Below are 11,608 nucleotides of genomic sequence, written 5' to 3' on the forward strand. Positions count from 1 at the left end.
TTTGCAAACAGACTTAAAAAACTAGGTGAGTTCTGCTTGTAAGAATTTAGAAAGCAGGGAGCACCTTGTTTAAATTTTCTTTCATTTATTGAAATTTATTAAGTTATCCCCTCGCTAATAAAACTGGCATAAAATATTAAGCAGTCTTATTTGTTTTAGGTTCTAAAATCCATGTTGTTTAGAATAATAATAATGAATGTAAAATTCAACCTGCAATCTGGCCCTAACTAGACTCTCAACAAATTCCATTGCCCTTCCTGACCCTGACAATAAGGAATATGCTCTGAATAGTTTTTCAACAACCATATCATTAAAAAAGGATGCAATGTTTCCCAAACTCCAGCCCGTCTAACTCCACCATCACAATTCTTGTTTTACCCTTGTACCACCTTTACTATTTACCTGAGGGGAGAGGCAATAAGAACGCAAGTCCATGTGATAGAATACTGCAGATACTGTTAGAGAAGTATCTGTCAAGTGGAGAGGGCACAAAAGGAGGATGTGGTCAATATTTCTTGGAGGTCAGAATGGAAGTAAAGTTGGGATTTTGTCAGAAGAAAAATCACAGATGAAGTGACACTTTAGCAACACAGTGGTCAGCAGTTCAAATCCACTAGCTGCTCCTTGGAAACCCTACTCTGTCCTACAGGGTCCCTATGAGTTGGAGTCAAATCGATGGCAACAGGTTTGGTTTTTATTTTTTTGTGTGTAAAACTAGGTATATGGGGGATATAAAACCCCTCAAGAGAACAGCAGGCCAAGGAGGATGACAGGCAAACAAGGACCAGAAGGTGTAAAAAGCCTTACATTCTCTTTTGAAGACCTGGACTCTGGCTAACCCTTTCTTGAAGCCCTTCTCTAAACAGTTTCTCTTTCACAGTGCCACCATGATGACTAAGATGTGCCTGACCCGAGCCATGGCCTTTTCAGTCACCACATATGAATGTGAAAGATGGACAACGAAAAAAGAAGACAGGAAAAGAATTGATGCCCTCAAATTGTGCTGCTGGTGAAGAATATTGTATATACCATGGACTGCCAGAAGAACTAACAAATCGGTCTTAGAAGAAATACAACCTGAGTGCTCTTCAGAAGCAAGGATAGCAAGGCTGTGACTCACTTACTTTGGACAAAAATGAGGGAAACCCTCAATGAGGTGGATTGATACAATAGCCACAACAATGGACTCAAACACACCAACAATCAGGAAGATGGCACAGAATCAGGCAACGTTTTGCTCTGTTCCACACAAAGTCATGAGGAGTCAGTGCTAACTTACTGGCAACCAGCAACAAGCTCAATAACAATCCCCCTGTCTTCTTAAGTGGCCCCAAACCTTCTACACACGTATACCTTTGCCTCCTGGTGAAATATTCTGACAATTGGCTTAAAATCAGTAGTTCTTTACTGTTAACTCACCAATCAAAATCACTTGCACAAAGAGCCCACCCAATCTGCAGCCCAGAACTTCTAATTACTTCACAGGGCATTTTCAGTTGTATGTTCTATTCTTATCTCAATCAACATTCTCAAAATCAAGTTCATCCATTCTGCCACCTTGCCCCAAGCCTTAGCTCTACCCCACATATTCACGGCCTGAGTATATGTCCTGTCTCCCGTGATTAAAATTTTGAAGTCACCTTTGACTGCTCCCTGTGTCCTTTGTCCCCCTTCCACTGAAACAATACCAGTCAAGTGCCTAGAAGAGTGCCTAAACCATTCTAGGCACTCAAAATTATTTGTCGCTGAGTGAAATAAATCAATTTGATGAATAAATGAAAAGTATAAGCAAATTAAATCTTCCTTGAAAAAACTCTTCTTTCTCTTCCCCATTACTTTGCATTCTATACTCATTTCCCTACTCTTTAGCATTCATCCATTCATTCAACAAATATTTATGGAGGGACTACCATATGCCAGTCACTGAGAGATGATGGGTATATACTAATGAACAAAACAGACAAAAATACATCTCTCAAGTAACCCATTTTTAAATGAGGGGGAACGGTGACAGGTAATGCATAATTAATTAAAAGGTATACGAGTCCATAGTCCCTTAACTTTAAATCTGAAATCAAGAAAACTAAAACTGAAAGTTTTCACTTAATTTATTGGCTAGCAAAATCTGAACTGAACTCTCATATGACTATTTATAGCATGTAGTTACTTCACTTTGTAAGAATATCTGTTTGGGGGAGTGGCCTGAATCAACTTGGTTATTACATAACATATTGTAAAGGCGCTATATTACCTATCCAAAAGGATAAGAATCCTGAAACACATCTGGCCCTAAGAGTTTTAGATGAGGTATTATAAACCTAGGAGTATGTTAGACAATGGTAGGCTCTATGGAGAAACAGTCAAGCAGGGAGAGCCTGTAAGATTGCAACTTGAAGTACACCAGACAGGGAAAAACCTCACTGAAAAGGGGAAATTTGACCTAAACCCTAAAAGAAGTCAGGAAGTGGGGTCATATTCACAAGAAGAACAATCTAGGCAGGAGGAACAGCAAGTGCAAAGACTCTTCAACAAAAATACACCAGTTGGTTGATGAATAGAAAGGTTGTCCATGTGGCTCAATTCAGTAGCTAAGGGAAGAGTAGTAGTTGAGATAGTAAGGGTACAAATCACTTAGGGCCTTGCTGACTATTGTAACAAAATTTGGCTTTTATTGAAGTGAGATGAGAAGGCAGTGGAGGGTTTTGAATAGAGGAGTGGCATGATCTGATTAATGTTTTAACATTCCTAACCTGTGGTGGATAATCTCCAAAGATGACTGCCATCAATCAATCCCTTCCTCCATGAAAATATATGCCACTCTATCCATAAAGAGGTGGATTCTATGTCTTCTCTCCTTGAACCTGGGATGGCCTTGTGACTTGCTTTTCCCAGTAGAAGGAGACAAAAGTGGCAGTCTGGGAATTCCACACCCAGGCCTTAAGCTGCTTGCTGTCCCCACTTCCTCTCTGTTAAAAGCTGGATGGTATGTAAGGGGTCTAACAACCCTGAGACCATCACATTTTAAAGAAGCCCAATCTAGCCATGAGGAAAGGTCAAGTGGAAGAAAACCAAGGAACCCATCCAACAGCCATGACTTAAGTTCAGCCATCTCAGACAGCACTCAGATGTTTGAGTCACACCAGACATTTGATGCTGCAGACGTGTAGAGACAAGTTGTCACCACTCTGTCCTGTCTAAATTTCTATCTAACTTCAGAATCTTGAGCAAATGAAATAGTTGCTATTTCAAGCCACTAAGGTTTGTGGTAGTTCATTACATAGCAATTAATAAACTAGAAATGAAATTGATATGAGACCGGGCAGTGGGTAGAGGACTTAAGAGTGGCAAGGAGACTGTCAGTGAAGGCTAGAAAGCAGTGATGCAATTGATATTGGAGGCTAGAGAGAGGGCAGCTCACGTAGTAGCAAGATGTTTCACAACACTCACCTGCAATAACGTAGAAGAAAGAAAATGTACCAATGAACTTGTAGGTCTGGCTAAGAAGATTTATGAAAGTGATAATTGGCTTCACTTAGCTGCCTATGATAAAGTACAGGAAGAGGAAGACAAACTGAAAAACTGTTCAAGCACAATTTAGAGGAAATATTTAAACCCAAGACTTGCTAGGTGGGAAAATAAAACTATTTCTCACTCTTGCCTCTCTAGCCAGCATAAGATTCTCGAAGAAAGAAGTAATGTCAGGGCAAAAATCAAATCCAGGATCTGCCAGTACAACGTGGACTCAGGTTAAAGATCCAATCAAGTCTATGGCTCTTCTAGTCTCATTAAGATTTCCGAGAGATTTAAGGTGGTGCCAGATAGACCCCCTCAGCTAGACAAAAAGGCTTCTAAAAATTTTAAGGATTTCTTCTACAGCACACTATCTTACAGCTAAAGTAAAGAGAAGCTTGCCTCAACAGTGTGGTGGGCATGACCTTTATCTAAGCAAGTGAACCCCAACGGAATTCATACAAAGCCACCAAATTTCTTAAGAGAACTAAAACAAGTAAGTAAATGAATAAATAAGCATCAACTAAACAAAATGGAATACAAAAAAATTCTCTGGGTCCCTAATTCTTTATGAGAAGGGAGCAGAAAACAGACTACTCATTGCCAACATGGGCTATTTCTATGAAAACGTAAGGATGAATCGGAGGTGGAGTCCAAAGTCCAAAGGGTGAAGCTAAAAGCCAGGGAGAACCATTCCCAGGGAACAAGTTTGAACCTTAATCAGGGTCATTCCTTACCTCCAGAGCAAAGAGAGCCGAGGACATATGCCTAGCTGGATTTTAGAATTGCTATGGACTAATAACTGTTCTATGCCTTCCAGTTTCCTGTAATGAGATAGTATTGTCTATTGGAATTGTCCTATCTGTCTATCTCTTATCTTTGTATGTTAGGGCAGGAAGAAAGTGGCAAATAACTTTGTCTTTTTTAGTTCACAGGTCTCTGCACTCAATAATCACACCCCCAAAATTCCATCTATACCTGGATCTAATTTAGAGAATGAAATCCTAGACTTTAAGTCTGGGCTTGATGCTGTAATGGAATGAGGTATTGAGGATCTTGAGTCAATCACCATGGAAGAAATTCAACTACCCTGAGACCAGCATCCTGTAATGAAACACAAGCTAGTAATGTAGAGAGGCCACACAGAGTGAGGCAGATGTCTGGCCAGCCTCTAGCTTTCCAGTAGTTCCAGCTAAGGTACCAGACATGTGAATGAAGAAGTCTTCTTGGATATTTCAACCCCAATAGGAGGAACTAATGAGCTTAATGTAGTCCAGACTGTAGAACAATGACAAATAACTAATTATTATTTTTTAAGCCACTGAGTTCAGTGCTTTGTTTCAGGGGCCATGGTAATTCAGACACCATGGGTAGGGTGTAGGGGATAAGTCTAAAGCAGAGCAAAGATCTTCTAACTGAAGAACACACACTACTGTAGTGGCCTATGAATGACATTCCAAGGGGTATATAGGCTCAGTGAGTTCTAATGGAACCCATTTCCTGATCTACTACTTCCATAGGAACCCCTTGTTAAAAGTAATATGCCTGAACAGTGACTGAGACAAACATTTCTAGCAAGTTCTCCTTTCTTCCACTTCCCTTTTCATAACTACCCTCCTCTTACTTCAACAAAGAAAGACATATCTGTCTCCCATTCAGAATCTTACCAGGTGCCTGGCCTCAAGATTTTAAAATCACCAGGGTGGCAAAATAAGGGGCAATTTGAAGTGCTGATATTAAAGAAACCTTCTTTAATCAATGTATTAATGCCAACACTACTTACATCTACTTCTATGATATGCATTTTCAATGTAATTTTATTTTTATGCCTAATACTTACTTAAGGGGCTCTGGTGGTGCAGTGTTTAAGTACTCAGCTGTTAACCAAAAGGTCAGCAGTTTGAGCCCACCAGCTGCTCTGCAGGAGAAAGATGTGGCAGTTTGCTTCTGTAAAGATTTATAGCCTTGGAAACCCTATGGGGCAGTTGTGCTCTGTTTTATAGGTCAAAAAAAAAAAAAAAAATTTTTTTTTTTTTTATGAGTCAGAATTCAACTCTAAGGCAACAGGTTTTAATGCTTACTTGTCAAATGTTAATGAGTTATTACAGTTAATTGTGTAGTAATAATATTTTAAATAACATAACCTAGAACAATGTTTTGGAGCTCTGGTGGCGCAGTGGTTAAGAGCTCGGCTGCTAACCAAACAGTTGGCAGTTCAAATCCACCAGCCACTTCTTACAAACCCTACGGAGCAGTTCTACTCTGTCTTATAGGGTCGTGATGAATTGGAATAGCACTACAATCTTTATTTTGAAAAATTAAATTTCAATTTACACATCTAACTTTGTGGCAGAGAATAAGAGCGAAGAAATTGGAAAAATATAAAACATGACTATAAAATGTTCAATTAATGAATAATTTGAAAATTTTAGAGGTAGTGCTAACAGACTGCAAAGGGTATTTAGCTTTTCAAATTTCAGTTATAAGGTATATGAGCAAAACGTCCACCAAGGAGAAGTATAATTCAATGCTGCAGGGAGCTCTGGGCTTCTCCGGGCTCCTTTCATGTGTCATGATTCTAAACAGAGCTTGTCCCCCACCAACCTTACAATCATCAGTTTTCTTCTTCTAGGACCAGTTTCAGTTTCAATTCCTTCATTTGATAAAATAATTCCTGTCACTCCCCCTGGTCTTCTCTGTGTTTTGTCAGGACTTGGAAGAACCACTGGCATTCAGAAGAAACAACTATATATTGTTAGAACATTGTTGGCTAAAAGGCATTCAAAGTTTTTTGTCCATTTGTATATGATCTATAGATAGCCTTGGTTGCTAACTGAAAGGCTGGCAGTTCGAGTCCACCTGGAGAAGCCTTGGAAGAAAGGCTTGGTGACCTACTTCCAAAAAATCAGCCTTTGAAAATCCTGTGGGGTCGCGATGAGTTGGAGTCAGCTTGATAGCAACTGGTACTGGTATATACAGTCCTCTACTCCTCCATAAATCACCCACGTGACACCAGCAGACTTGTGGTGGGATAGAACATTGTAAAATATATGCATAGAAATATCTTCCTCTAGACATAAAATGTGAATAAATAATATTGCTGAGTTGAACTGAGATCAAAACCTCTTATTTCCTCTTTTTGATTCAAGTACTGAATAACTTTTTTTTTTTTTTAAGGATAACATGCTTTGTCAGAAAACAAAATGATCAATGACATTCAGTCACCTCAAATGGCGGTCAGCCTCTATCTGAAGGCAAGCCTATGAGCATTATTTTTTCCCTTGTACAGAACACCTGGCTTTTCTTATAAATCACATGGTGTATATATATATATGCAAAAAAAAACCCATGAACTTTGAAACCAAGATAAACCTCAGGCAGTTGTCTCACTAGTTGCATCCTGATCTAAGAGAAGCTCTCTGCATGCAATGCCTCTATTTGCAAAGTGAAGATAAAAATGTAATGGTCTTAGAATTAAGTGAGGTCATGAAGGTAAAAGTGCCAGCACGGGGCTGGGAACACAGTGGTGACTTTCTGTTTGTAACTTTCAAATCACATTAGGTTTGTACCGAAGCGATACTGTTAATAACTATAATTTCCACTTCAGTCTCTCTGTCAAGATTTCTTGAATATTTCAATTTCTCCATCCAATACAAAATCTGGAAACCAAGTAAAAAGAGCCTTTGTATTTGTCCACAGCTGTTGACAAATGATACAGAATTCTGGAATCACCATACAGGAAATACACATACACATATTTATGTCTCTGTGTATTTATATACATATATACATTGTTCTTGTGTGCCTTCGAGTCGATTTTTAACTCATAGCAACCCCATGTGACACAGTAGAACTGCCCCATAGAGTTTCCTAGGCTGTAATCTTTACGGAAACAGATCATCAGGTCTTTTTTCCTACAGAGTCATTGTTGGGTTTGAACGGTCAACCTTTCAGTTAGCAGCTGATCGCTTAACTGTTAAAACACCAAGGCTCCCTTATATATGTGTATGTATGTACACAGAGACATATAATACATACAATTGAGTAACAGTTAATTAGTAAGCTTCACCATTCCCCGTTAAATTGTTATTAGTCAATGTATTCCAGTACTAGCTAAATACTAAATACTAGCTAAGATGAAAAATGTTCTCTCTATACCCCTGTGGAATTTCTCCATCCAACCCATTCAAGTAGTATACAAACAAGCATTTAAGGAATGTTCAACATCAATAATCTCATGCAGTCGCTGTAATCACTGAGTAAATAAATTTAAGAGCTAATATTGAGATACAGAAAGAAATTGGCTTTTTTGCCAACCTTCACACCATAAAGCCTTTGGAAAAAGGGACTTCCCAAATAGTTGACTAACCCTCTCCATATAATGGAGAAGTCTTCTGCCTTGATCTCTCCATCAATTCTAGCCTTCTGCTTTTCTGGCTGGCTAGCTGGCTGGCTAGACAGACAGACATATAGATCAATCCATATTTGCCTACTATTTGCCAATTTCTATCAACAAATTAGGCAACTGTCTTAATTTAAGGGCCATAAGAGAAATTTCACCAAGGAGTCAAATACATACAGACACTCATGTGAATATTATTTGATTACAAAGATAAACTTTAAATATATAATTAATAATGTCAGTCACGCAAGTACCATATAACCATTACTTTAAAACTAACATTCTATCACAATACTTTGCATCAAAATGAAATCATATCATCCTTCATTAATACCAGTAATCTTAAACCAATCTTGGTTCAAATCCCAGCTCTACCACTTTCTAGTTCTGTAACCTTATACAACTTATTTAATTACCCTATGCTTCAATTTCCTCAGGTGTAAGACATAATTCCTACCACAAAATTTACTAGGATGGTTAAAAAACAAAACAAAACACATACTTGTCATAATGTCTTAGAACTCAATTGCTAGCTATTGTTAGTATTATTTCCCATATTTCAAGTTGTTGGCCAAAAGACAATACTCTTTTTTTTTTTTAATCATTAACTAACCTTCAAAAGAAATACTCATGTAATGTGTAAAATTTAACAGTAAACTCTAGGAGAGAGAGAAAGAAAAGGGCAGTCTTCTAAGCTTCAAAACAGTTTGAATCCTCTAACCAGGGACCAGAAGTAGATGATGCCTGGCTACCACTACTGATCATTCTGACCAGAGACACGATAGAAGGTCCTGGATAGAATGGAAGAAAAAATGTGGAACAAAACTCAGATCTCTACAAAAGGGGAGACCTACTGGACCTACAGTGACTAGAGGAAATTCCGAGACTACCGCCCTAAGATAAACTTTGGACTTGAATTTGAAGCTATTTCTGCAGGTTACCTTTCAGCCAAATGATAGATTGGTTTATAAAATAAAAAAAAAAACATCACCAGTGAGTAAGGCGCTCCCTTAAACAATTAACTACATTCACCCAAAAGCAAAGATGAGAAGGCAAGGAGCAGAAGGCAAGCTAGATTAATGGAAACAGAACAAACAAAACGGAAATAATGAGAATGCTGACACATTGTAAAAATTGTAACCAATGGCACGTAACAATTTGTATAAAAATTATTACTCAGGAACCTAATTTGCTGTTTAAGCTTTCAACTAAAACCTAATAAAATATTACTTTTCTTCAAAAAAAGAATAACCTTGATTTATACATACTTTGAAGTTTTTTTTTTTTTTTTTTTAATGTCATTTTAAGCGCCTGGAAGTATTGAGTTACCTGCAACAGGCAGTCTCAATAACACTTGAAAAAGTTAGCTGGGTTTTCGTTTATAGTCACCTTGAGTAAGGATTGTATTTCAATACAAATAGCCTGCGTTTCTTCCAAGTTGCTCTGGCATTCCAAAAACTGCCCTTCTAAGAGATAAGTGGAAACCCTGGTGCCATAGTGGTTAAGAGCTACGGCTGCTAACCAAAATGGCTTGTCCAGGACTGGAAATTTAATAGAGATCCAGGCCTGATTGCCAAGCAGTGACCATTTCTGCAACTTATCTCTCCAGGAAGACAAGTACCCTGATCAAAAAAGAGAGGCAGTAATTTGCAAGCCAAAGTAGAGACAAAAGGCGGCGCGCGCACACACCCTGCCCGGGAAGGAGTTTGGGACCGGGCTAAGAGTGCCTGCAATACCTTTCCTGAACTTCTCGAGCTCGGCGAGGTGCAGGACGCAGCGCACCGTGCGGCCGGACTGTGTCTTCTCTGAAGCCAGCAGCTTGGAGGGGACAGCCAGGCGCACGTCCCTCCACCCTCTCTGCCTGCCGGCCCTAGAGCCAGCGGTGTTAGGGGTTCCCGGAGCTGCCTCCTGCTCCCCCGACGCAGGAATGCCGAAAGAGCGGAGCGCGCCGCCAAGCTTCTCCGGGGAGCTGCACTTGGGGGACCAATCTGTGCTGCTCCGGAAGCAGGAGGATAAAAATCTGGCGAGTAATAAAGGGTCGGGAAGGGGAAAACCTTTGCACGTATCGCAGCCCAAGACTGAAGTCGTGCCAAATGCTCCCTATAGGAGGTGGGGCGGCTGGGCCAGCAGCGGGTCGCAGGATGCGGGTGGGTCCCGCCGGAGCTGGGAGGGGCTCGGGGCGTAGGCTGTCGGGGAAAATTGCGCCGCCCTCTCAGCCACCACCACCTTCCAATTCAAAGCAAAGACGCCGAACTCCGTACCTCCATTAAGTGCGGGGTGCAGCGTGGGGAGAGCCAGCCAGCGCAGCCGGACGGACGCGGCCACCTGGCTCCCTTCCCGTAGCGTCGGGCTTAGACGGCTGCGAGCAAGTCTGCTAGGGTTCCCTGAGCACCCTGAGCCTAGGGAGTCCCCACCCACAGTGAAAAGAAAAGTGAAAGAGGAAAGAGCGCAAAGCAGAGGCGAAGAAGATAAACAGTCCCAGCAGAGGCTGGGGGAGGTGCGGGATGGCAGCGGACTTCTGGTCGACTGTCCAGGTGTCGCGGGTCCCCGCCCGTTGGACTGGGGAGCAGGTCAGGTTTTCGCTCCTGCCGGGTGTCTGGGGCCCAGAACCAGGACGGTGAGTAGGGGAAGTCAGGGAGCGCCAGCCCCGCCTCCCAAGGACGCCGGCCAGGGGGTTTGGCCCTGATCTCCTGGGGCACGTCAGAAAAGGCACAAGGAGATGGTCTTGAGCCCACTTGAAGCATCCATCCCCAGCGCCTGGCACCTCGCGGGAGGCTTCCCCACGAAGCCTGGAGACCCGGGCGCTGCGCGGGTCCAAGTCGTCCAGAGGAAAAGGACCCTGGACCCGGATAGGCAGCTACTTTAGACTAGCCCCTCGGGATTACCTCGGGCCAGCACCACAGTCTGGAAGAAGTCTTACTAGAAACGTTAGAAGGCACCTGGGGTCCGGTTTTTCCTAGGCAATTTCAGGGAGGGTGAACTTGCAGGAATTAGCCTGTTTGTGGATGACTGTTCCAGTCGAGTGTAAAACACATTATACATGATCTCATTTGATGAGATCTTGAGATGTTGTTGTAGTAGTTTACAGATGGAGGAAGGGACGAAGTCCTTTGGAACTGAGCAGTCAGCATTGCCACTGGGAATCAGCAGCAAAAACCTCAGGCCCAGTTCTGCAAGCGCTTCGGAGAACCCTGCAAGCAGTGTGAATCACTGACATGCCCTAATGGACAGTGCTTCCCCAAACTTTTCACAGCGTCATGGCACTGAGTAAACGATAAGCCTCGGTGGAGCTTAGCCAAAAAAATAAAATAAAATAAATAATAATAATAATAAATTAAGTACTTTTTTGTGTTACATAATTATAACAAAATAAAATAGAAAAAATAGTATAAGTGGTTACATATTAAATTTGCATAAAATTCCACAATCATTTCAAACATGTTAAATGAGAAATTTGAGTTTGTTTCCATAAATTTAACTTTTCTGTGCAAGGTTTTAGGAGCCCCTGGGTGGTGGAAACCCTGGTGGTGTAGTGGTTAAGAGCTACAGCTGCTAACCAAGAGGTTGGCAGTTCGGATCCACCAGGCGCCCCTTGGAAACTCTATGGGGCAGCTCTACTCTGTCCTATCGGGTCGCTATGAGTCGGAATCGACTTGATGGCAGTGGGTGTGGGGTTTTTTTTTTCGGGTGGTGGAA

At 41.3% G+C, this 11,608-nt stretch overlaps 1 protein-coding gene across 8 annotated transcripts in view; it reads right to left on the reverse strand.

Moving 5' to 3' along the window:
* Nucleotides 1-10,507, reverse strand: part of IL15 (interleukin 15) — an 87,248-nt gene extending 76,741 nt beyond the window's left edge. For 4 of the 8 annotated variants that reach the window (XM_049905368.1, XM_049905360.1, XM_049905367.1 and 1 more), the window contains exon 1: nt 5,351-10,507. The gene's annotated coding sequence lies outside the window, so the exon portion shown is untranslated. The remainder of the gene's footprint in view (nt 1-5,350) is intronic. The other 4 variants (XM_049905364.1, XM_049905362.1, XM_049905366.1 and 1 more) reach the window with 2 other exon arrangements.
* Nucleotides 10,508-11,608: the final 1,101 nt, after the last annotated feature.

Source organism: Elephas maximus, chromosome 13 (assembly GCF_024166365.1).
Source record: "Elephas maximus indicus isolate mEleMax1 chromosome 13, mEleMax1 primary haplotype, whole genome shotgun sequence".
Lineage (NCBI taxonomy): Eukaryota > Metazoa > Chordata > Mammalia > Proboscidea > Elephantidae > Elephas > Elephas maximus.